This window comes from Schistocerca serialis, chromosome 2 (assembly GCF_023864345.2).
Source record: "Schistocerca serialis cubense isolate TAMUIC-IGC-003099 chromosome 2, iqSchSeri2.2, whole genome shotgun sequence".
Classification (NCBI taxonomy): Eukaryota; Metazoa; Arthropoda; class Insecta; order Orthoptera; family Acrididae; genus Schistocerca; species Schistocerca serialis.
In genome coordinates this window covers 121,238,789-121,264,862 of record NC_064639.1, presented here as the reverse complement: position 1 = coordinate 121,264,862, position 26,074 = coordinate 121,238,789, and positions in this window count along the sequence as shown.

Here is a 26,074-nt window from a genome sequence, read left to right as displayed (position 1 = left end):
TAGTATGTCTTTTGCAAGTTCCACACTCATGTCTGTGCTGTAGAGAATTTTAATGTTGGCTGTGATTGCTAACAGTTTCTTGCATTGTTAAGTGTACCTTTTACTTCTCATCACAAGTGAGAGTACTTGCAGTAGCCACAGCAACACATGCACTGGACAGTACATCAATGAGAGAGCATCCTCTTCATCAATAAATTCTTTTGTTAACGTATTGGCAGCAAATGTTTTTGTTTGATAAAAAAATCAGAAACTTACGTCATCCAAGAAACTATCATAAAATAGTGACTTGAGGTGATGCTCTGTCTGCTGACATAAGGGGAGGAGTTTTTTAATGTGGACACACACCATAGTCCTTCCTTGTCGACCGAGCGGGGTGGCGCAGTGGTTAGACACTGGACTCGCATTCGGGAGGACGACGGTTCAATCCCGCGTCCGGCCATCCTGATTTAGGTTTTCCGTGATTTCCCTAAATCGCTCCAGGCAAATGCCGGGATGGTTCCTCTGAAAGGGCACGGCCGACTTCCTTCCCCATCCTTCCCTAATCCGATGAGACCGATGACCCCGCTGTCTGGTCTCCTTCCCCAAAAACCAACCAACCAACCTTCCTTGTCTTTACAGAGGGAATGCCATGGAGGTCTACGCATATGACACCAGAAATTGTACCCTTATACCAGTGGAATAGGTATCAAATTCATCAAACATAATAGCCTACCATACAAAGCTTATTAAACAAATGAATATTTTCAATGAAAATCATGTAAGCTATGAAGTGGTGAGTTTGCTATCTGGGACAACAACAGAAAACACAATTGAGATGGTCAGAGCACAAAGTCTACAAGTAACACCCCATCTACTACATCTTCGACTGTGCAAAAACAAGCAGCTTTGTACATCAAATGGAGTTCACTTAACTATGAAGCTTTTGGACACCATAATTACCACCATTAGACAGTTCTGTATAGGTACTAGGGATTGGGCACTCTACATATCACTTGTACAGTAAACTGTCTAAGCTATCATCTATGAGGGACATAAATCTATTTCTTTCCTCGATTCTGTCAATGAAAATTTTGTTACACTGTTAGTATGAAATCCCCACTTCTGCTTTACCATATATGAGTCATGACTGACCAAATGGACTATTTCATGTTAGTAATTTGCCATAATGCCATATGGAGATGCACAAACATCAGCCCTCTGTAAAATACAAAATGGTTCAAATGGCTCTGAGTGCTATGGGACTTAACTGCTGAGCTCACCAGTCCCCTAGAACTTAGAACTACTTAAACCTAACTAACCTAAGGACTTCACACACATGGATGCCCGAGGCAGGATTCAAACCTGTGACTGTAGCGGTCGCGCCGTTCCAGACTGAAGTGCCTAGAACCGCTTGGCCATACCGGTCCGCTATAAAAGACACTGAAGTTATTTATAGACTCAGCAGATCACCTTGGTGACATGCCCTCTTGTTTTGAAGACTTTCTGGGAAACAAAACATTGTCAAATGCTACCTGTTTCTGTCCTGTAGCTTCTTCCTGAGAATCCTACAGAAATCAGCTACCTTAAATGCACATAAATTAGAACAGAATACTTCTCTTTTCCAGATCAAATAATTTCTTTAGACTGACCAAAAATGGGAAATGCATTTACGATCAATCCCATCGGCCACCACGGCAACGGCCTTGCCGCAGTGGATTCACCGGTTCCCATAAGAGCACCGAAGTTAAGTGCTGTCGGGTGTGGACAGCACTTGGATGGGTGGCCATCCAAGGCTCGTGTTGCCAATTGAGGAGCTACTCGACCGTCAAAGAAAACCATCATAATGACCGGGAGAGCGGTGTGCTGACTACACGCCCCTCCTATCCGCATCCTTAGCTGAGGATGACACAGCAGTCGGATAGTCCCGATGGGCTACTTGTGGCCTGAAGATGGAGGGCCCTCAACCACCGTTCCAAATGTCAACTTAGTTTGTGCAGGGAGTAGGTATTATTTTTGTCCAGAGAGAATCAGTTTTGGTACAGTTAAAACAGCAACTAAGCTTCACCTTTGTTTGTGACTGAATAGATTAGATGTATTATTCACATGGTGAGGACACGCCATTTCACTTATAAATCTCAGAATTAAATTTCTACCACTAAATTTGACAATACATGAAGGAAAAAAAATACTTTTATATATCACAATGATTAAAAATGTAACATTGTTGTGGTTCAAGAGCAATACTGGTGTATTCAATAATAGTACTGGGTCCGGAGAGTAGCTCACCACCTTGCTGCAAATTTCCACAGCTAATAGTGAATGTATTGGAAAAATAAAATGGGAACAAGGAAATCCCGACACCCAGTAACTTTAAGGTCCATAAGATGGTTCGCTATAGCAATGTGGTGGTTTTACTACGGCAGGTGTGAGAGAGAAAATCACTGAACTGCCTTTTTAATGCCACAGTAACTGATGTGGATGGGGAAGTCTTGGTCCATGCTAGTCAAAAACTGTTTCAATAATTGTTAACTTCTTGGCACATACCGCTTAACTGTCACAGAGTACAGAACTATTTGCCCCAAGATTGCAAATGTCACAAAATAATTTGATAACCACAATATTACATAGTGGCTCAAATGGCTCTGAGCACTATGGGACGCAACTTCTGAGGTCGTTAGTCCCCCAGAACTTAGAACTAGTTAAACCTAACTAACCTAAGGACATCACACACATCCATGCCCGAGGCAGGATTCGAACCTGCGACCGTAACGGTCTCGCGGTTCCAGACTGCAGCGCCTAGAACCACGCGGCCACTTCGGCCGGCATTACATAGTGTTCAACATGGTTTCAAACAGGCAAAGTATGGAATCAATAAAACTAGATGCTGCAAAAATACGGCTACGTGTAAAGTTAAATAAATATGGAATATGTCTAGTCAGCTCTCTCTAAAACTTAATAAGCGAGTCATACCATTAAAAAACAAGTACATAAAACTGAAATAAAAATATTTTACATAAATTGAAAGCACTGGGAAATTAAGACATGGCTTCAAGTTTAAACCACATTTACAAAACAAGGCATAGGTTGCGCAAGTCTCATAAACACATTCTACACGTAAAATTGGATTGGTAGTAGATGCAAACATCACAGGACTAGGAGAACTAGAAGCTTGCGATCTACGTCCATTCCCGTTCCCCATTTACAGAAATGAGATACCGAGAAAGCTGCACAGTTATGTTAATAAGATGAATTTAGTATCAGTGCGATTCCATTCCTGCCTCTACAAGGCACCTTAAATATTAACATCGTTGGGAACCAACAGCACTGTGCATTTGTCTGACACTACTACTATACTGAATATATTTTCACTCCACACATTGTCGCAACCCACCACTGTTTGTACTTTTAGCATTATTCCAGTAAATACAGTCGCTGACTTTTACAAGAATAATACACGATTTTCAAATTCTTTCTCGTACTACACTTGTCAAAAATTTTCTGCGTCAATTACGCAACTCTCAATACCAAGCAGATGAAGGTTCACTGCGTACTTTGCTACAGAATCTTAAAAAAAAAAAAAAAAAAAAAAATATGAGCTCTGCGAATTGTAGAAGCCGATAAGCTACAGCAAATTAGTACGTATCTTGACAAAGTACATGGTGTTCCCCAGTGGAATGATTCTTGAAGTTTATAGCAATCTGTTCTGTTATCTAAATGTGGGTACACGAAAAGATTCCCAAGAATGAAACTGCTAAACATTTTAATTCAGTATCATACCAAACAATTTCTCAGCAATGCACACAGCACTAACCACTTTACAATTCGCACATCATACTGGTAGTGCATTGTTTGTAATGAGATGAACTTAAATGCCAGTACGAAATTCGTATTTTTGAACTTTAGCATGAAAAGTCAATGAGAGTGGAAACTTACGACGTTCGAATCTTCAGCAAATGCGTAATACAGATGAAAACGAGATGCTTCGCACCTGCCACTTCTTTCAGCTACAGCGTTTCACGAAGCTTAACTTCAAACTGTTGCTCCAAACTTTTTCCACGCACCATCCCGGCTCTCTCGGTACGAAGGAAAATCCCCAAACAGTAGGGCCAACAGTATTCGTTCTCGATGACTTACAAAACTGTTGCGCTTAGTATGAGCCCTGTACTATGCCGCAAATAACGCACTATTCTGCGAGAGCTTCAGGGCCAAGGTACAATAACACGGAAAATCTCTTCTGTTTTAAAGATTTATAACTGAGTTCAGAATCCAGTGATTTGTTTCTTGTGATGTAAAAATCAAGTGTACAATAATGTTGTAAATAAAATCATGTAATAAGGATCATTTAAGAAGGACCAGTCTTTAAATTTATGATTTTTTGACGCACTCTGAACACTGCATTAGATATTAGTATTATTGAAGTAATATTACAGCAGTTGAACACTTTGTTAGAATAGCGTTTATTTCCAATTAGAATGTCGATATTTAAGTTTGAACTCAACTACTGCTCAGCCCTTACTGCTGGAGGTACTGAGACATTCGTTAAGTTCGTGAGTGATCTTTCATCTACGAAAGAGTGGCAATTCGGTGGCACTTGGAGCTTTCAAGTTTGTGGAGTAGATGGCATCAAAGTATAGTTCAATGCGCAATAGTTGTTATGACAAGAGTGGGTAACAAATGCATATGAAACGCTGCCAGCATTTTAGGTAGCATCGTTTCCCCGAATGGGATGCTACAATCAGCAGACAGAAAAAAAGGGTATTGCGGACCGTTTTAACAAAGTGCATGGAACCGTCACCCTCTAATCGAGAAAAACAGTTCAGAAACAAACGTTATTCTCAAACTACTTACATGAAGTTCATTAGAATATATTCACTTTCCGCCATTACGATCTGCATTTTATGTACAAAGTTGAGACGTCCATAACAAAATGGTTCAAATGGCTCTGAGCACTATGGGACTTAACATCTATGGTCATCAGTCCCCTAGAACTTAGAACTACTTAAACCTAACTAACCTAAGGACAGCACACAACACCCAGTCATCACGAGGCAGAGAAAATCCCTGACCCCGCCGGGAATCGAACCCGGGAACCCGGGCGTGGGAACGTCCATAACAAAATCAACAATCCTCATCGCCATATGCCACTATAACAATAGATTTCTACTGCTATGTGGGAAGAACATTAAACCAGATTATGCTAATGTTTTGGAAATATCGGCGCAAATCCGCAGTTTCAGCACCAAGTTTAGAGGCAAATAGTTATATAAATACTCTCCAGCGCCTCTTGCCACTTAGTCCACATATAAGTTACTATACGCATACGCGTTAGGGTACAGGATCTAACAGGTATAAGAGTAGATCTGTTGGTGACTGAAGACAGCGAACTGAACAACATTTCGTCAGTATTTACTTCATTTGCACGCTAATAATTATAGCTATTACAAGTCTTTTTTTCTTTTCTTTTGGGTTGGTTAGTGCCTCCAAGTACATGTGGCAAGAGCAAGCCATTAATGTTTATTTTCCCCCTCGGCAGCAAGTCAGGTTTTGAAGTGTGGATGCTTGGATGCAAGCCGATTAGCTTATACTGATAGCCATAGTCCACTTAGTGGTGCAGTTACAATTGTGCACGAAACGTTAGGTGATGTGTCTGTAGGGAAACCGTTGGTCATAAAAAAAGCACTGATGTTTGTACATGTCAATGCGCCACATATAGAAATATAAGCACGTATACCCGTACACCTTGTATAGTATAATACAGTGGGTCCTATGGCTATGTGCGAGAAAATAGACTCAAATTGAAGAGCCGATTACAAAACAAAGACAACTAAATATTGGCGAAAATGCACTATCACCGCTTCAGGTCCAGACGTTTCTCCGTGGTTTCGACGATAGTTTAATTTCCTGATCTCTTAATTGGCATATTAATCTGTGACCATTATTTCGCACATTGCAGTAGGTACCAGCAAGTTTAAGTGGAACAAGTGGCATGTGACAACTGCGAATTGTTACACTACCGGCCATTAAAATTACTCCACCACGAAGATGTCGTGCTACAGACGCGAAATTTAACCGACAGGAAGAAGATGCTGTGATCTGCAAATGATTAGCTTTTCAGAGCATTCACACAAGGTAGGCGCCGGTGGCGACACCTACAACGTGCTGTCATGAGGAGAGTTTCCAACCGATTTCTCATACAGTTGACCGGCGTTGCCTGCTGAAACGTTGTTGTGATGCCTCGTGTAATGAGGAGAAATGCGTACCATCGCGTTTCCGACTTTGATAAAGGTCGGATTGTAGCCTATCGCGATTGCGGTATATCGTATCGCGACATTGCTGCTCGCGTTGGTCGAGATCCAATGACTGTTAGCATAATATGGAATCGCTGGGTTCAGGAGGGTAATACGGAACGCCGTGCTGGATCCGAACGGCCTCGTATCACGTCACAGTCCCTGAGTCAGCAGATGGGGTCGTTTGCAAGACAATAACCATCTGCACGAAGAGTTCGACGACGTTTGCAGCAGCATCGACTATCAGCTCGGAGACCGTGGCTGCGGTTACCCTTGACGCTGCATCACAGACAGGAGCGCCTGCGATGGTGTACCCAACGACGAACCTGGGTGCACGAATGGCAAAACGTCATTTTTTTCGGATGAATCCAGGTTCTGTTTACAGCATCATGATGGTCACATCCGTGTTCGGCGACATCGCGGTGAGCGCACATTGGAAGCGTGTATTCGTCATCGCCATACTGGCGTATAACCCGGTGTGATGGTATCGGGTGCCATTGTTTACACGTCTCGGTCACCTCTTGTTCGCATTGACGGCACTTTGAACAGTGGACGTTACATTTCAGATGTGTTACGACCCGTGGCTCTACCCTTCATTCGATCCCTACGAAACCCTGCATTTCAGCAGGATTATGCACGACCGCATGTTGCAGGGCCTTTCTGGATACAGAAAATGTTCGACTGATGCCCTGGCCAGCACATTCTACAGCTCTCTCACCAATTGAAACGTCTGGTCAATGGTGGCCCGCCGCAATACGCCAGTCACTACTCTTGATGAACTGTGTTGAAACTGTATGGGCAGCTGTACCTGTACGCGCCATCCAAGCTCTGTCTGACTCAATGCCCAAGCGTATCAAGGCCGTTATTACGGCCAGAGGTGGTTGTTCTGGGTACTGATTTCTCAGGATCTATGCACCCAAATTGCGTGCAAATGTAATCACATGTCAGTTCTAGTATAATATATTTGTCCAATGAATACCCGTTTATCATCTGCATGGACCTCCAAGTCAGTGGAGAAACTGCAGAAAGCGTATTTTTGTCTAAATGACTCGGGAGGACGATGGTTCAATCCCGTCTCCGGCCATCCTGATTTAGGTTTTCCGTGATTTCCCTAAATCGTTTCAGGCAAATGCCGGGATGGTTCCTTTGAAAGGGCACGGCCGATTTCCTTCCCAATCCTTCCCTAACCCGAGCTTGCGCTCCGTCTCTAATGACCTCGTTGTCGACGGGACGTTAAACACTAACCACCACCACCACCACCTCTAAATGACTCGTCAATCCATCTTCATTTATTCACGCGCAGCTGAAGAAGGACATTACAGTTGATGGAGCAAGTGATATATGTTGATGGCGAATGTTTTAGTTACGGACTCTGAACTTCGCGCTGAGTCTTTAGATCGTTTGTTACGTATTATAGTTACGGTACAGTTTTGTCAAAACAGCGGCTTTTCACACAGTATATTGATATTTTCTTGCGAATACGATCTTTTTAGTTCTATGTTTATTGTAATATCTTCAGGTATGTTTGTGAGGGGAGTGGTATGGATTCTAAGTCGTTTACTTAATTACGGTACATTCCTCGACGAGTCACACTCGAGAACCATTTCCACGTACATTGACACCCGGTCACCGGGTTGCAAGAACGGAGCTAGCACAACCCAGTTGAAAATGCTCCCTCGTGTCGAACCGGTTAAAGAACGCAGGGAGTCATGCAAATTGCAGAGCCGTCACTAGATTGCTCGTAATGAGCTGGGACGTGCCTAGATCGGGTACCGGTACTATGTTGCTACAGGCCGCACTGACCAAGAGCAGAAAATTTTAGCTCATCGGGATAGCACGTCTTCGTTTCTAGATAGTCTGCTGTATATCGTAGAGTGTATTCCGCAAGTTCATCATACGTATCCGTCTGTTCAGCGACGAATCTAGAAATTCAGTATGCGTTGCGTCACTCAGCGCAATAGTGAACAGTGTAATTGTGGTTACAAGGACAGCCACGGGATATAAATAGAATAGGATGGAGGGGGTAATAATCGTTGCCTTAACTGACGCAATGATGGCGCATACTACACATTTGCTTGCTGCTTCGGCACTGCAAGAGATGTGCTGCAGAATAGTTTAGATCGCCAATGTTGGCAGCAGCCAGAAACAAAGAAGGCGAGGAACGAAGTAGCTATTCATTTTTCTTGATTCGCCTATTAGTGGCGGTATGACTGTCGACGATTACGGTATATTGCATTTTCTGGGAATGAAATTTGTTACTTTCTTACGTACCTACCCCAGCTCTATCTTCATGTACCATTACATATATTCGGCCGGTGGGAGTGGCCACGCGGTTAGCTGCCGACACGGTAGCTCAGCGTGTTCTGTCTGTGTGTTAGCAGACCTCTGTAATAAAAAAAAACTCGGTTTATCGATCAACAACGAACTTAAGCGGGTGTCTTACGACGTCCGCCTCGAGCAGATGCAACAAACGAGAGCGAACAAAATGAGATTAAAAAAAAAAAAGAGAGAGTCTCCATGTCACGGATTTCGGGGCTTCTCCCGCCGGAGGTTCGAGTCCTCCCTCGGGCATGGGTGTGTATTTTGTTCTTAGCAAAAGTTAGTTTAAATAGTGTGTAAGTCTATGGATCGATGACCTCCGCCGTATGGTCCCTTTGGAGTTCACACATATTTTGAACAAATATTCCGACACCAAAATGTTTCGACATTTGAATTTTGTTTTGTTGTTTTGCAAACGAATCACTGTCTTAACAAGAAACTGAAGACTGCAGATCCTGAATTATTTATTTCATTTATGCTAAACAATTAAAAATGATACATTGCGGCAAATAAAGTAAAACTAAGCAGTCGTCCATTTTCGAAGCACATATGTTCAGACACTTAAGGTTCCTTTCTGTGGTCAAATTATTGTGCTAACATAGACTGAATGTATCTGGAAACTGTTCTAGCACGAAGACAATTTGACGTCGATGGTTGTGTAGAGACAGTGACATTATACAGAGAAGGCTGCAAATTCGGGATAGCGACTTTTTAGTTACAGAAATAGACTCAGAAAACTAAACAAAAACATTTAGCGTATGTTGTCGCACTAAATGCAAACTAATTTCTTATTTGTTCTGCGTCATCACACTGTGGAAGTACGTATTAATTGATTCTGCCAGTTTCAGAGTCTGCACTACCGATATTTTACACCAGACTTTTCAAAGTGGCTTCGTTACAATGCTTTTATTTGCAATTTGATTGCTTTTAGAGCAGAAATATAAGACGTTTTATAAATTTCGAATACGTGTAAATCTGGAGACTCCAATGTCTTAAGCCGTCTTGCAGAACTGTACGGAACCGCACTGTAATGTATGTGACAATACCACTATTCTTAGCACTACACTGCTGTCCTGTGCAGCGGTTGGACTCCCAAAAAAGTTGTCAGTGAAAAGGAAAACTAAATGCCACTAAAATGACGAGAAACTATAAAAAAAATTACAAGCTATATTTAATACTAGCAGTAGCAACACATTTTATATCTCGCGTACTACCGAGAGGACGGGAAGGGTGGTGGTGAAGGCGTTATACCGACCACAAAAAATTCGTTAATTATCGTTTATGAACAATATCGACCTTAAACAGATGCTGTTCTTAAAAAAAAACAAAAAAACAAAAAAAAAAAAAACAAAAAAAAAGTTGATTTGGATTGTTTGGGGGAAGAGACCAAACAGCGAGGTCATCGGTTTCATCGGATTAGGGAAGGAAGTCGGCCGTGCCCTATCAAAGGAACCATCCCGGCATTCGCCTGGAGTGATTTAGGGAAATCACGGAAAACCTAAAGCAGGATGGCCGGACGCGGGATTGAAGCGTCGTCCTCCCGAAGTCCAGTGTGCTAACCACTGCGCCACCCCGCTCTGTAAACCAAGTTGACACTTTGTGCAGTAGCTGATGGGAGTGGCCATTAAGGCATTTCCCCATTTACGCTCGCTGTCATCAAATCTGACACAGTTTGATAGCATGCAGCTAGGACAGGCAAACTGGAGAAAGTTGAGTAAAGCAAGAAAGAAAGAGGAAGACAAACTGGAGAAAGTTGGGAAAGCAAGAAAGAAAGAGGAAGACCGCCCCCCCCCCCCCCCCCCGCTCTCAACACGTATGCATATTCTAAGAAGAAAATAGACTTACTTCCTCAAACATAGACGAAAGAGTCTGTATGCAACAGCATTCTGGACTTTTACACGCTTGCATAGCCATAGTCCACTGACCTGGCAGTCACAACAGCTGTGCTCAGTTTAGTACTGATAATAGTGAATGCACACTTCGATTCTTTCTCGTGAAAATATTGTAAATCTGATAACAACTGTATTAGACATGTACTTCTGAAGTGCTTGGACAAATGCTTTTCCAACAAAGTATTCCTCCAAACAGCAGTTTCTAGGAATTTAATGAAAAGGTTGTACTAAACAAATTATTACAATTAATATGTTAAAATGTCTTACAAGGTGTACAACTTTGCTTCCACCGTTTGCCGATAGGTGGCGGCAACGGTAAGTAGCGGTCGAAAGAAACAGATCGCAGACGTCAGGCAGTTAGGTTGGACCTCGGTCAACATAACCTCATTAAAACAGTAGTCGATTTGTTTCTGTATCATAACGTTGTTCTTCATTGAAGACGTCAGTTTACAAGCGTAATTCTCGTCATTTGCGGGAGGAGTTACTGTTTTGTTTCAATATGAAGAAAACAGCGGCCGAGACTCATAGAATGCTCTCAAGTACGTGTGGTAAGGACGCTATTGGTGAAAGAACGTGTCGTGAGTGGTTTCAACGCTTCAAGAACGGTGATTTTAACGTCGTAGACCGGCATATTGGTGGAAGAGAGAAAGTTTTCGAAGATGCAGAATTGGAGACATCGCTGAGTGAAGACTCGCGTCAAACTCAAGAAGAATTGGCACGATTAGTGGGAGTGACACAGCAAGCCACTTCAAAACGTCTCAAGGCCATGGGCATGATTCAAAAGAAGGAACTTGGATCCCGTGTGAGCTGACACCAAGAGACGTTGAATGGCGTTTGTTTGTTTGTGAACAGTTGCTTCAGGAGCAAAAACGGAAGGGATTTCTGCATCGCATTGTGACCGGAGACGAAGAATGGGTTCATTATGAAAATCCGAAACGCAAAAAATCATGGAGATATCCAGGCCATGCTTCCACGTCGACGGCCAAGCCGAATATTCACGGCTCAATATCCTGCTCTGCATATGGTGGGACCAGCGCGGCATCGTGTACTGTGAGGTGTTAAAACTAAGTGACACAATCACAGGTGCTCGTTACCGAACGTAATTAATGCGTTTGAGCAGATCATTCAAAGACAAACGGCCGCAATACAGCGAGAGGAACGATAAAGTGATTTTGCAGCCCGACAACGCTCGACAGTACGTTGCAAAAAAAGGTCAAAAGGTACTGGGAAACGTTAAAATGGGAATCCTACCCCACCCGCCGTATTCTGTAGACATTGCTCCCTCTGACTATCATCTGTTTAGATCAATGGTGCATGGCCTGGCTGATCAACACTTCCTATCTCCTGAAAAAGTCACAAATTGGATCGATTCGTGGATCGCTTGAAAAGATGACAATTTTTTGGGCGCAGGATTCGTACACTGCCCGAAGGATGGGAGAAAGTAGTGGCCAGCGATGGAAAATCCTTTGAATGATACATGTGTAACCAATTTGCTTCGCCAACCGGAGTGGCCGTGCGGTTCTAGGCGCTACAGTCTGGAACCGAGCGACCGCTACGGTCGCAGGTTCGAATGCTGCCTCGGGCATGAATGTGTGTGATGTCCTTAGCTTAGTTAGGTTTAAGTAGTTCAATGTTCTAGGGGACTGATGACTTCAGAAGTTGAGTCCCATAGTGCTCAGAGCCATTTGAACCATTTTTTGTTGTTGTTGTTGTGGTCTTCAGTCCTGAGACTGGTTTGATGCAGCTCTCCATGCTACTCTATCCTGTGCAAGCTTCTTCATCTCCCAGTACCTACTGCAACCTACATCCTTCTGAATCTGCTTAGTGTATTCATCTCTTGGTCTCCCTCTACGATTTTTACCCTCCATGCTGCCCTCCAATACTAAATTGGTGATCCCTTGATGCCTCAGAACATATCCGACCAACCGATCCCTTCTTCTAGCCAAGTTGTGCCACAAACTTCTCTTCTCGCCAATCCTATTCAGTACTCCCTCATTAGTTATGTGATCTACCCATCTAATCTTAAGCATTCTTCTGTAGCACCACATTTCAAAAGCTTCTGTTCTCTTCTTGTCCAAACTATTTATCGTCCATGTTTCACTTCCATACATGGCTACACTCCATACAAATACTTTCAGAAACGACTTCCTGACACTTAAATCTATACTCGATGTTAACAAATTTCTGTTCTTCAGAAATGCTTTCCTTGCCATTGTCAGTCTACATTTTATATCCTCTCTACTTCGACCATCATCAGTTATTTTGCTCCCCAAATAGCAAAACTCCTTTACTACTTTTGTTTCCTTTAGTGCTTGCTCAAGATAGAGATTGAATAACATCGGGGAGAGGCTACAACCCTGTCTCACTCCCTTCCCAACCACTGCTTCCCTTTCATGTCCCTCGACTCTTATAACTGCCATCTGGTTGCTGTACAAATTGTAAATAGCTTTTCGCTCCCTGTATTTTACCCCTGCCACCTTCAGAATTTGCAAGAGAGTATTCCAGTCAACATTGTCAAAAGCTTTCTCTAAGTCTACAAATGCTAGAAACGTAGGTTTGCCTTTCCTTAATCTAGCTTCTAAGTCGTAGGGTCAGTATTGCCCCACGTGTTCCAACATTCCTACGGAATCCAAACTGATCATCCCCGAGGTCGGCTTCTACTAGTTCTTCCATTCGTCTGTAAAGAATTCGCGTTAGTATTTTGCAGCTGTGACTTATTAAACTGATAGTTCGGTAATTTTCACATCTGTCAACACCTGCTTTCTTTGGGATTGGAATTATTATATTCTTCTTGAAGTCTGAGGGTATTTCGCCTGTCTCATACATCTTGCTCACCAGATGGTAGAGTTTTGTCAGGACTAGCTCTCCAAAGTCTGTCAGTAGTTCTAACGGAATGTTGTCTACTCTCGGAGCCTTGTTTCGACTCAGGTGTTTCAGTGCTCTGTCAGACTCTTCACGCAGTATCATATCTCCCAATTCATCTTCATCTACATCCTCTTCCATTTCCATAATATTGTCCTCAAATACATCGCCCTTGTATAGACCCTCTATATACTCCTTCCACCATTCTGCTTTGCCTTCTTTGTGTAGAACTGGATTTCCATCTGAGCTCTTGGTATTCATACAAGTGGTTCTCTTTTCTCCAAAGGTCTCTTTAATTTTCCTGTAGGCAGTATCTATATTACCCCTAGCGAGATAAGCCTCTACATCCTTACATTTGTCCTCTAGCCATCCCTGCTTAGCCATTTTGCACTTCCTGTCGATCTCATTTTTGAGACATTTGTATTCGTTTTTGCCTGCTTCATTTACTGCATTTTCATATTTTCTCCTTTCATCAATTAAATTAAATATTTCTTCTGTTACCCAAAAATTTCTACTAGCCCTCGTCTTTTTACCTACTTGATCCTCTGCTGCCTTCACTACTTCATCCCTCAAAGCTAACCATTCTTCTTCTACTGTATTTCTTTCCCCCCTCCTTGTCAATTGTTCCGTTATGCTCTCCCTGAAACTCTGTACAACCTCTGATTTAGTTAGTTTATCCAGGTCCCATCTCCTTAAATTCCCACCTTTTTGTAGTTTCTTAAGTTTAAATCTACAGTTCATAACCAATAGATTGTGGTCAGAGTCCACATCTGCTCCTGGAAATGTCTTACAATTTAAAACCTGGTTCCTAAATCTCTGTCTTACCATTATATGATCTATCTGAAACCTGTCAGTATCTCCAGACTTCTTCCATATATACAACCTTCTTTTATGATTCTTGAACCAAGTGTTAGCTATGATTAAGTTGTGCTCTGTGCAAAATTCTACCAGGCGGCTTCCTCTTTCATTTCTTAGCCCCAGTCCATATTCACCTACTACGTTTCCTTCTCTCCTTTTTCATACTGATGAATTCCAGTCACACATGACTATTAATTTTTCGTCTCCCTTCACTATCTGAATAATATCTTTGATTTCATCATACATTTCTTCAGTTTCTTCGTCATCTGCAGAGCTAGTCGGCATATAAACTTGTACTACTGTTTTTGTTATTATAATCGCAAGCAGATGCAGCACATTAAAGTTGGGGTTGGTAAGTTAAATTTGATGGCAGGGGGAAGCGAGTAAAAGAAACCAGAAACTTGTTTTCATGAAAGATTAGTGGGAAACATAATGTATTTTCATACTTCTGACAAATGTGTACGAGTGTGAAAATACTAAGTTCATGCTAGAAACGGTGGTACATGAGGTAAAGGCACAGACCCAACATTCAGTCCTGGGCAGTGGGGGTCTTAGGTTGTTAAGCCGTGTTCAGCTGTGCCACTCCACACACAGCCGCGCTGTGCAGAACGCGGCGGAGCAGCGCAGAATGGCGCAAAATGGACCCCGGTATTCACAGGTGTGTAGCAAAGTTTCAGTGTGCACATGTGCACTTTAGTAACAATGGAAAATGAGAAACGCCGTCCAAACAGAGCCACGCACGAACGAACCATTTCCTTTGATGTATTGACACTACACGACAGTTTGATGTAGACCCGGGCTTCAGCATGTTATGCTGAACATCTTTTCATGGTTTTGTGGAGCACAGCACAGCTGGTGTGGATGTGCTAAACAATCTGTAAACCCCCCCCCCCCCATCCTGGGACTGAATGTTGGATCTGTGCCTGTTACCTTACGTACCTCCGTTTTTGAAATGAACTTACTGTTTTCGCACTTGTACACATTTGCCAGCAGTATATAAATACGTCTTGTTGCCCATTATTCCTTCAACAAATGCACGTTTCTGATTCCAGGCCAACTTGCCCAAGTTTGTGGGACACAAACCAAACAGGAGCAACAGGGGAATTGAACGAACAAAGAGATGGCTAGCACGAATGATCACAGGTTTCTTTGACTTATGGGAGAGTGTCATAAAGATGCTGAAAGAAATGGAATGGCAGATGCTTGAAGACAAACACAGAATGGGAGTGCAGCTTAAGCAAAGTCAAACTCATGAAACTTTACTGCCATTTAAAAAAAACACTATTTATACTAAGGGAAACACTCCCTGATATCAGCAACAATTACATTGAACAGCAATTAAAAATGGAACAACAGCTTAGAAATCAACAACAGTTTTAAAATGAAACAGGGCCTTTTATCAAATTCTAACTCTTTATAGATAAGCCCATAAATTGTATCCTTTACTGTCAAATTACTACCAAATGTTATAGTTTAAACCACAGACAGTATATATTGTAACGAAGGCCACAGCATGGGAGAACAGTAATGGGCACAAATAAGTTAAATATAATTTTCCGTTACCTTTGACAAGAATGTTACAAACTCACCCCACTGGGCTGACCCAACATTTAAACAACCAAGAAACTAAAGCGGAATGGCCTGAACATTAAAACTCAAAAATACTTAAAATCAAACAAGGCAGTAGGGATAGATAACATTCTATTGGAATTTCTAAAATCATTGGGTAAAGTGCAACAAAACGACTGTTCACATTGGTGTGTATAATGTATGAGTGTGGCGATGTATCATTTCGAAAAAATATTGCCCACACAATTCCGAATATTGCAGCTTAACACCTCACACATCCAAGTTTCTGACAAGAATAACTTACAGAAGAATGGAAAAGAGAATTGAGGATGTGTTAGATGACGACCAGATTGGCTTACAGAAACTTACAGGCACCAGAGAGGCAATTCTGACACTTCGGTTCATGGTGGAAGCAAGACTAAAGACAAATCAAGACATATTCATATGATTTGTCGACCTGGAAAAAGAGCTCGACAGTGTAAAATGGTATAATGTGTTCGAAATTCTGAAAAAAAAACCAGGGGTAAGTTATCGGGAAAGATGGGTAATATACAACATGAGTAGTAGGACAAAGCCTGTGTCACACCACGTTGCTTTGTTGCCAACTTACTCAATATGGCGAATCCAATATGGCAGCCATATCTGTGGCAATGGCGCAGTGACATCATGGCGAGGAGTTCAAATTTTTGCAGGAAAATAGGTCATTTGGGCTATCTTCACTAACTTGACACTCCTCCCCAGCCCTCCACTACACACACACCCTCCCCTTCCATCTGCCACCTGGAAATTGGCAGTCTGTACTGAGCTGTTGGGTAGGATGGAGATAACTATTTTGTACACATTGCTCCCCTCCCCTTCTCCCTCCATCAGGCAATTGGTGGGGAAAGGACTCAGTCTGTGCTGTGTTGCCAGATAGGATAGATGTATGTCTTTATTTTGTGTGCATCGTTTATTTAAACAATTGGAATTGACATAGGCACCAGCTCCAACCAGTGTGTTAACCATGAGGTCCGGAGTCCAACTGACCTCGTTCATAGCACCACTACAAGAGGGTGCTGTTAGTCCTTTCCTCTCCCCTCCTGCCTCCTGTGACAATCCAAGATGGCGGTCTGGGGAAAAAATGGCGTGAAAAGGACTCAGTCTGTGTCTAGCTGCTGGACTGGGAGGATGGACATAATTGTCTACTGTGTTCAATGGATGAGATGTCTGTGCTGGAGAAGGAGGTGTATATTACCTGTAAGTATGCATCTGAGGACTATGTCAATAGCAATGATATTTGATGAAGATGAATGTATTTCATGAAATAATGAAGATGCAGCAGGATGGGGTTAAGTTACACTACACAATTCATGCTGATAAATGCTGTAACTGTATATCATTCGATATAAGTCCAGTCAGTCTTCCGAAGCACAGGAGGCAAGATGCTCCCTCTGGTGCATGTGAACCAGTGCCGTGTGGTAGCTACCGGGCCACGCACAAAGCACTTCCTGTTGTGTTGGAAATACTCGTGCCTTCCTCCTCCTTCCCATTACCGGAGCACGGTTACCCTTTGTTGTTAACATGAACTGCTTCACGAGTTATTATATCTGATGTTGCGGAATATTGTCACATACATAACTTGAAGATGTCACAGGAACTTAATGTAGAGCAGCACAAAGAGAGAGGGAGACAGCTTTGCAGATGATGTGACAATATTTAAACAATTACAAGTTTTATTCTGAGGAATACCACCACCACACTTGATCATGGACTCTAAGAAAAGACCACAGCATTCTTGTGAAATCATCCCATTTTGCGTGCTTTTGTGTGAAATACCTCTGTCTTCGAGTACGAGCTGCTTCAGGAGTTGCTAAATCCAATTGAATATGTCTCTAAATGCACTTTCAAAAAAGATCGCTGCACAGTAGTTTCCATCCATTTTGCGATGTATACCACCACAAGCGAACACAGACTCTAAAAAAAGATCAGTACACAGTTACAAAACCTCCCTGAGACATTTCTCACACTTTTGTGGGAAACAGGTCCCGAAACCAATATCAGCTGCAACATCCGATTTTAAACTCCAAAACGACGATATTTGGAAGTCGATTTAAATATCTCTGTAACTCCAAACAGGATGTGCAACACTTTTAGAGTTTTAGTTGCTTGTTTGAAGGCATTGAGTCCTACAGCTGCTGTAGTGTACATCACATTTCTGAAACGGTGAGTGGGCTTAGTTTTATATTTTCTGCTGCTGCAGTCAGGGATGTTTTGTTTGCTCACTTCTCGAAGCACATACTGGTGTCTAAGCACTGACGGAAAAATCGGGACTGCTACACAAACAGAATTCGAAGCACTGTCCTACAGACGAGAAAAATGGCTGGAATTTTTGGAGAATTTTCGATGCCCTACAGTCGTTGGTCTGGAGATGCTCTAAAACCACAATGGCAGGCGAGGGACAGATTCCTGCCAGAGGAGGATGGTCTGCTTGGGTGTTGCTGGCCGCTCGAACAAAGAAGCAAAGACGACATCACGTTACTCTCAGAACTTACCGTAGATACCTTTCCACCATGTAGTTCAAACCAGTCTGTAGAGGCTCCTAAGCCCCACACAAAGGATGTCTCGTGAATGGAGCATCCTGATTGGCTCTTACTGAATTTACCATTGAAACTGCTACTGGTGTGGTAGTATTGTCCACAATTTGCTGCAGAGGAGTCTGTCAGTGGCAAAACTATTTTGGATAGATCGAAAAACAACATATAGCAGTCATATTGCACTGACATTTAAACCCTGAAAAGTGGTCTACAGATCATGAAAGATGGAGAGACACTTCCTCAGTTACACTGCTCTGTTACTGCCGGGAAAGCTTCAATTCTTCAGTGTGAAACTGATCTCCAATAGTGCTATATCACCACATACCATAACAATGCAGTAAACGCAATTCGTATCCTGCACCATACAAAATGCATTCTGCATATAGCTATCGACTGCCAGACACTCATACATATTGCGCGAAGACAGACAGATCACAAAAAAAGAAAATAAGCACGACCACCATATATGGCCCTCACAGCATTAGACATTTCCCACGAGGGCGATCATGAGTCAACTGCCCCCTTACACATGCTGGCCTGACGTGCAGTGTGAGTGCCCCCAGTGGACTGCGGTCGCTCCCCGAACAGTTGTACAAAGACTGGGCTGGTTCCCATCTGCACAAAGGCGTTACTGTTTCTAGCTCCGACCTCCTTGCTTGCTGCCATACTTTCTACATCCGTATCCAGACTCTGGGATTACAAGAACATATGTATTTTCACACAGTTTTTCAGAATATCATATCATTTACGCGATATAAGGCACATAGCTGTGTGCTACCGATCGCTTGCACAGCATAATTCCAAAGATAAAGAGTGGAAATTATTTCTCTAGAAACCCGAAACTTTAGAGAGGTGCAGCGAGGTGGAATGTACTGCAAACCACTGAGTAACTAGAAACTTATCTCGTCTACAAAGATCTTTTTGTGAAAACTCGAAATGGTAGAGGAATCTGGTTGTTTCATTCGTAATTTTTCTTTATGAATACCGATGTCAGTGATATAACAGATTACAAATAATCCTACTTTACAAAGTCAACTAACGTGTTTCTCATGTCTAGAGAACTAGCAAACGTCTCTTCCAGCTGTCTTTCACCGTCTAGATGCATGCAACACACACTACAATCGATGTACTCTCAACTAAATAATGATGGGAGACATTTAGAAGCAGTCAACCAGGCAGTTTACATGGGAGGGAATAACTGTCCAGTGTAAACACATGCCCATATTGAATCTTCTCAAATTTCCATGGAGTACACATGTGACCACGAAGGCTGCCCAACTCATACTTAGTATTAGTTGGCTAGTCACCAACCTAGGGGGCCACAGGGTTAGATCAGCTACATTAGTGTACCCTATCTGGCTTCTCCACTCCAGACATCTCACACCGTATGCCGGAAATGCCAATCGTTCAGGCCACAGGCCACCGCCGATAAGCAGTCCTCACTCGCCAGACAGAATCGTCCTAGGAAGCAAGCCACATATATTTGGTCACTGTACTTACAATGGAATATTACGATTGCTGTCTCAATCTGATGACAATAGACAATGAGCGAACTATCGGAGCCGGCCGGAGTGGCCGAGCGGTTCTAAGCGCTACAGTCTGGAACCGCGCGACCGCTACGGTCACAGGTTCGAATCCTGCCTCGGGCATGGATGTGTGTGATGTCCTTAGGTTAGTTAGGTTTAAGTAGTTTTAAGTTCTAGGGGACTGATGACCACAGCTGTTAAGTCCTATAGTGCTCAGAGCCACTTGAACTATCGGAAATCCCCCTTCCTGACGACTGTGGCTCTGGCACATGTCAGAACACACACATACTTTATAAGGCCGCTGGTCCCAGCGAATCTATTACACATCCCCTCCTAAGAACAATATTTCGCCAATAACTGAATGCTCGTGATACCAAACAATATTGAGAGAAAATATGCGATGGCAGGATCTGTTTCATTTGTTTCTCCTTCGAGTGGCACGAATGTGCCTTAGCAAGAGAGACATAATTGTCTTACAAGCGACCAGCTACTAAGGAAACACGATTGCAACGCCTATGTAACTAAAATCACAAGCGGACTTGGTTCTACAGACACAGACAAGTATCACTAACAATATCCATATTAAAAACTATACAGGTTTTATAAATCGAGGTATGGTATTGCTACCAAAAGGAGTGGTCTCCCACACAAATAATACGACATTGACATGGTGATCTCTGGGGTGTGTATTAACAGGCCAAAAGTGTGGGTGGTGATGATGATGTTTGGTTCTGGGGTGTCCTCGGAGTCTTTCGTGACAGCATACATGAATAAAACATTCTAGGTTTCAAGCCACGTCAATTCGAATAAAATCCTCGAGCTTTCGATGACCATCTCCGCCATTGTCGTCAAGAGTTCACTGAATGCCGGGGCTGCTTTTTTTTTTCTTTATTGTTATTTTAATCACCTTATACAAAGGTGGGTTGTCAGCAGCATATTACACTGCTCTTCAGCCGCGAGTGGTACAAGAAATATGACATAAAGATGGTACAGATAATACAATAAAAATGGCGGGCAAAAACTGTAGACACGAAAAACAATAAACATGAAGCTGTTCACGCTGGACGAGAAAAAACACTAAAACCCATTGACACGGCGCACAAAACACGGACAACTGTGACGGCACAGGTGAACAGTGGTGGCTTGACGGCGAATGAACACTAAACACAAAACGAAGGCACACACACGAGACACTGATGGTGATGATCTCCGTTGCGCGAATGTCCACTGAGCGTGTACGAGTCCGGGGACCTGCCAAGAGGGGAGGAAGGGGGCTGGGAGATGGAGAGGGGCACGGGAGATAGGGGGGAGGGAGGAAGGGGGAGGGGAAGCCCGGGGGAAGAGGGGTGGAGAAAGGGGGGATGGGGGGAAAAGGAGAGAGAGGTGAGGGAGGGTGCCCAAAGGAAAAGACACAGGAATTGGGAAGGGAGGATCAAAGTTGATAGGAGGGGTAGATGGAGGGGAGGAGGACATCATCAGGGAGGGGGAGCTGGCGGAAGCCACCGTGGGAGAGGGTAAGGAGGGTGGAGAGATGGAGACCGGGTGGGACGTGGGAGTACAGGCGCGGCAGTGGGCGGGGGTGGGAGAGGATGGGTGAGACAAGCGGGTGAGGAGGATCGAGCTTACAGGAGGTGTACAGGATTCGTATCCTTTCAAGGAAAAGGAGGAGGTGGGGGAACGGAATGAGGTCGTACAGGATCCGCATGGGAGAGGGGAGACGGATACGATAGGCAAAGCGGAGAGCATGGCGTTCAAGGATCTGAAGGGATTTATAAAAGGTAGAGGGTGGGGGGGCTGAAATCCAGGTAGGATGGGCATAACAAAGGATAGGGCGGATAAGGGATTTATAGGTGTGGAGTATGGTGGAGGGGTACAGACCCCACGTACGGCCGGAAAGGAGCTTGAGTAGAAGGAGTCGGGAGCGTGCCTTGGCTTGGATTGTCCGGAGATGGGGGGCCCAGGAGAGGCGACGGTCGAAGGTGACGCCAAGGTACTTAAGGTTGGGGGTGAGGGTGATAGTACGGCCATAGATGGTTAGATAGAAATCGAGGAGGCGGAAGGAAGGGGTGGTTTTGCCTACAATGATCGACTGGGTTTTGGAGGGATTGACCTTTAGCAACTACTGGTTGCACCAAGCAGTGAACTGGTCAAGGTGGGATTGGAGAAGGTGTTGGGAACGCTTCAGGGTGGGGGCAAGGGCAAGGAAGGGGGTGTCATCGACAAACTGGAGAAGGTGGCCGCGGGGGGGGGGGGGGGGGTGACGGCGGTGGCATGTCCGCCGTATACGAAAGGTACAGAAGGGGGGAGAGAACGGAGCCTTGGGGCACACCAGCGGAGGGAAGAAAGGTGTAGGAATCCGTGTTATGGATGGTGATGTAGGAAGGATGGTGGGAGAGAAAGAAGCCGATCAGACGGACGTAGTTAATGGGAAGGGCGAAGGTTTGGAGCTTGAAGAGGAGACAGGAATGCCATACACGGTCATAGGCACGTTCGAGGTCCAGGGAGAGGAAGATTGCATAGTGAAGGGAATTAAGCTGTTCGGAAAGGAGATGAGTGAGGTGAAGGAGGAGGCCATTGGAAGAGAAGGACGGCCGAAAGCCACACTGGGTAACGGGAAGGAGGCGGTGCTGGCGGAGATGCTGGTGGATGCGTCGGGTGAGGATAGATTCCAGGGCCTTGCTGAAGACCGAGGTAAGGCTGATGGGACGGTAGGAGGAGATGGCAGACGGCGGTTTACCGGGTTTAAGGAACATCAGGATACGGGAGGTTTTCCACAGGTCGGGGTAGTAGCCGGTGGACAGGACTACATTGTAGAGCCTGGCCAGGGTGGAAAGGAAAGAGACAGGAGCATCACGAAGGTGGCGGTAGGTGACACGATCGTGACCAGGAGCAGTGTTGCGTTTCATGCGGAGTGTAGCAATGAGGTCCTGTGTAGTGATAGGGGCATTGAGTTCCGTGTGTGCAATGTTGTCCAAGTACTGGAAACCAGGAGCGAGGGGAGGGACAGAGGTGTCAGTCCAATCGCAGACATCTGGGAAGAGAGAGTAATCGAACTGGGGATCATCGGAGATGGAAAAGACATCGGAGAGGTAAGAGGCAAAGTGATTGGCCTTACTAAGGGTGTCAGGGAACGGGTGATCATCATGGAGAAGAGGATAGTAGGGGGAGGGTTTAGTTCTGGTAAGGCGACGGAAGGTGGACCAGAACTTGGACGAGTTTATAGGTAGGGTAGCAGTTAAGCGGGTGCATGTCTGTCGCCAGTCCCGGCGTTTCTTAGCCACGAGCAAATTTCGGATGTCCGGGGCTGCTACGGTTTCTCGCTTATATAGGTGTGATGACATCATCAGCAGCCAATCAGATAGACCCAATGTGACGCACTCGCTTTAAGTCGACCCAGGCAGCTAGCGGAGCTATTGCCCATGGCAGCACCGGTGACGTCAAGTGTTGGCTCATGCATCTACATATTGGGACTCCATTATAAAGGAAGCGGCCGAGATTCGTTTAAAGAACAACAATTTCAACAAAGACCAGGGGTACACACTTGGCAGGGCATGGGGGTGGGTGTTGGACATCGAAAGAAAGCAAAAATAGATGCCCGATGCGGGAGCGGCAGTTTCAAACAAGGCGCCTGCCCCTGGCGCCACTTGACGTCACCGGTGCTGCCACGGGCAACAGCTCCGCTAGATGCCCGGGTCGACTTAAAGCGAGTGCGTCACATTGCGTCTATCTGATTGACTGCTGATGACGTCATCATGCCTATATAAGCGAGAAACCGTAGCAGCCCCGGCAGTCAGTGAACTCCTGACGACGATGGCGGGGATGGTCATCGAAAGCTCGAGGATTTTATTTGAATTGACACGGCTTGAAACAGAGAACGTTTTATTGTTGGTTCTGGGGTGTTCAACTGCGCAGTCATCAGCGCCCGTACAAAGTCCCGATATTTACACAGTCCTTTTTATTTCACAATCCAATCTATCACTGTCACAAATGATGATGATGATGAAATGATGAGGACAACACAAGCACCCAATCCCCAGGCAGAGAAAATCCCCAACCCAGCTGGGAATTCAACCCGGGACCCCGTGATCTAGAGGCAGCAGCACTAGCCACTAGACCATGGGCTGCGCACGGAAAGTGTGGGGTGCACCTTGCTGGCGTTGTAAGCTCGTAATAAAATCACCGAATTTAGAAATTGATTTGGCCAAGGAACATGGTATGAAGCCAGTATTTTCAACCCCCTCATACTGCCACTAAATACCTCTACAGTATTTGTAATGCATTCTATCTTAATGCCATGTCAGAGGTTCTGCAATATATTCACTGGGCTATAAGCGACGATTGACTGAGAATGATCACTTACAGTAGATGATATGCTACACTCCTGGAAATGGAAAAAAGAACACATCGACACCGGTGTGTCAGACCCACCATACTTGCTCCGGACACTGCGAGAGGGCTGTACAAGCAATGATCACACGCACGGCACAGCGGACACACCAGGAACCGCGGTGTTGGCCGTCGAATGGCGCTAGCTGCGCAGCATTTGTGCACCGCCGCCGTCAGTGTCAGCCAGTTTGCCGTGGCATACGGAGCTCCATCGCAGTCTTTAACACTGGTAGCATGCCGCGACAGCGTGGACGTGAACCGTATGTGCAGTTGACGGACTTTGAGCGAGGGCGTATAGTGGGCATGCGGGAGGCCGGGTGGACGTACCGCCGAATTGCTCAACACGTGGGGCGTGAGGTCTCCACAGTACATCGATGTTGTCGCCAGTGGTCGGCGGAAGGTGCACGTGCCCGTCGACCTGGGACCGGACCGCAGCGACGCACGGATGCACGCCAAGACCGTAGGATCCTACGCAGTGCCGTAGGGGACCGCACCGCCACTTCCCAGCAAATTAGGGACACTATTGCTCCTGGGATATCGGCGAGGACCATTCGCAACCGTCTCCATGAAGCTGGGCTACGGTCCCGCACACCGTTAGGCCGTCTTCTGCTCACGCCCCAACATCGTGCAGCCCGCCTCCAGTGGTGTCGCGACAGGCGTGAATGGAGGGACGAATGGAGACGTGTCGTCTTCAGCGATGAGAGTCGCTTCTGCCTTGGTGCCAGTGATGGTCGTATGCGTGTTTGGCGCCGTGCAGGTGAGCGCCACAATCAGGATTGCATACGACCGAGGCACACAGGGCCAACACCCGGCATCATGGTGTGGGGAGCGATCTCCTACACTGGCCGTACACCACTGGTGATCGTCGAGGGGACACTGAATAGTGCACGGTACATCCAAACCGTCATCGAACCCATCGTTCTACCATTCCTAGACCGGCAAGGGAACTTGCTGTTCCAACAGGACAATGCACGTCCGCATGTATCCCGTGCCACCCAACGTGCTCTAGAAGGTGTAAGTCAACTACCCTGGCCAGCAAGATCTCCGGATCTGTCCCCCATTGAGCATGTTTGGGACTGGATGAAGCGTCGTCTCACGCGGTCTGCACGTCCAGCACGGACGCTGGTCCAACTGAGGCGCCAGGTGGAAATGGCATGGCAAGCCGTTCCACAGGACTACATCCAGCATCTCTACGATCGTCTCCATGGGAGAATAGCAGCCTGCATTGCTGCGAAAGGTGGATATACACTGTACTAGTGCCGACATTGTGCATGCTCTGTTGCCTGTGTCTATGTGCCTGTGGTTCTGTCAGTGTGATCATGTGATGTATCTGACCCCAGGAATGTGTCAATAAAGTTTCCCCTTCCTGGGACAATGAATTCACGGTGTTCTTATTTCAATTTCCAGGAGTGTATATGACGAATCACTTTAAAATGTTAAGCTTTCTGGCAGAAATGCTGTCTGCGATTTGGAATCAGGTCCTTCCGTTCAACCACATATCAGAGTTGGATCATATAGAGATGTCTTTTAATGATTATAACCACTAGTGAATCATATTCATGGCACTCTCATATCTCTAAACGAGTCACCTTTCTCGAACCTATCTGCTAAGTCCGGGCCACCACTGCACGTTCAACATTACTGCAGATACAGTGCTCACTGAGATAGCTAAAGTTGAGTTAACATGATAGTACACACGCACTGTGGGCATCACAAAAGATGGTAGAATAGAAAAGTAATTCCAGAAGTACTGCCGAGCATGGAATAAGATACGTAAAGAGCCAGAAATTAGCAGTTCAACTCGACTCCGATTTACAAAGGCC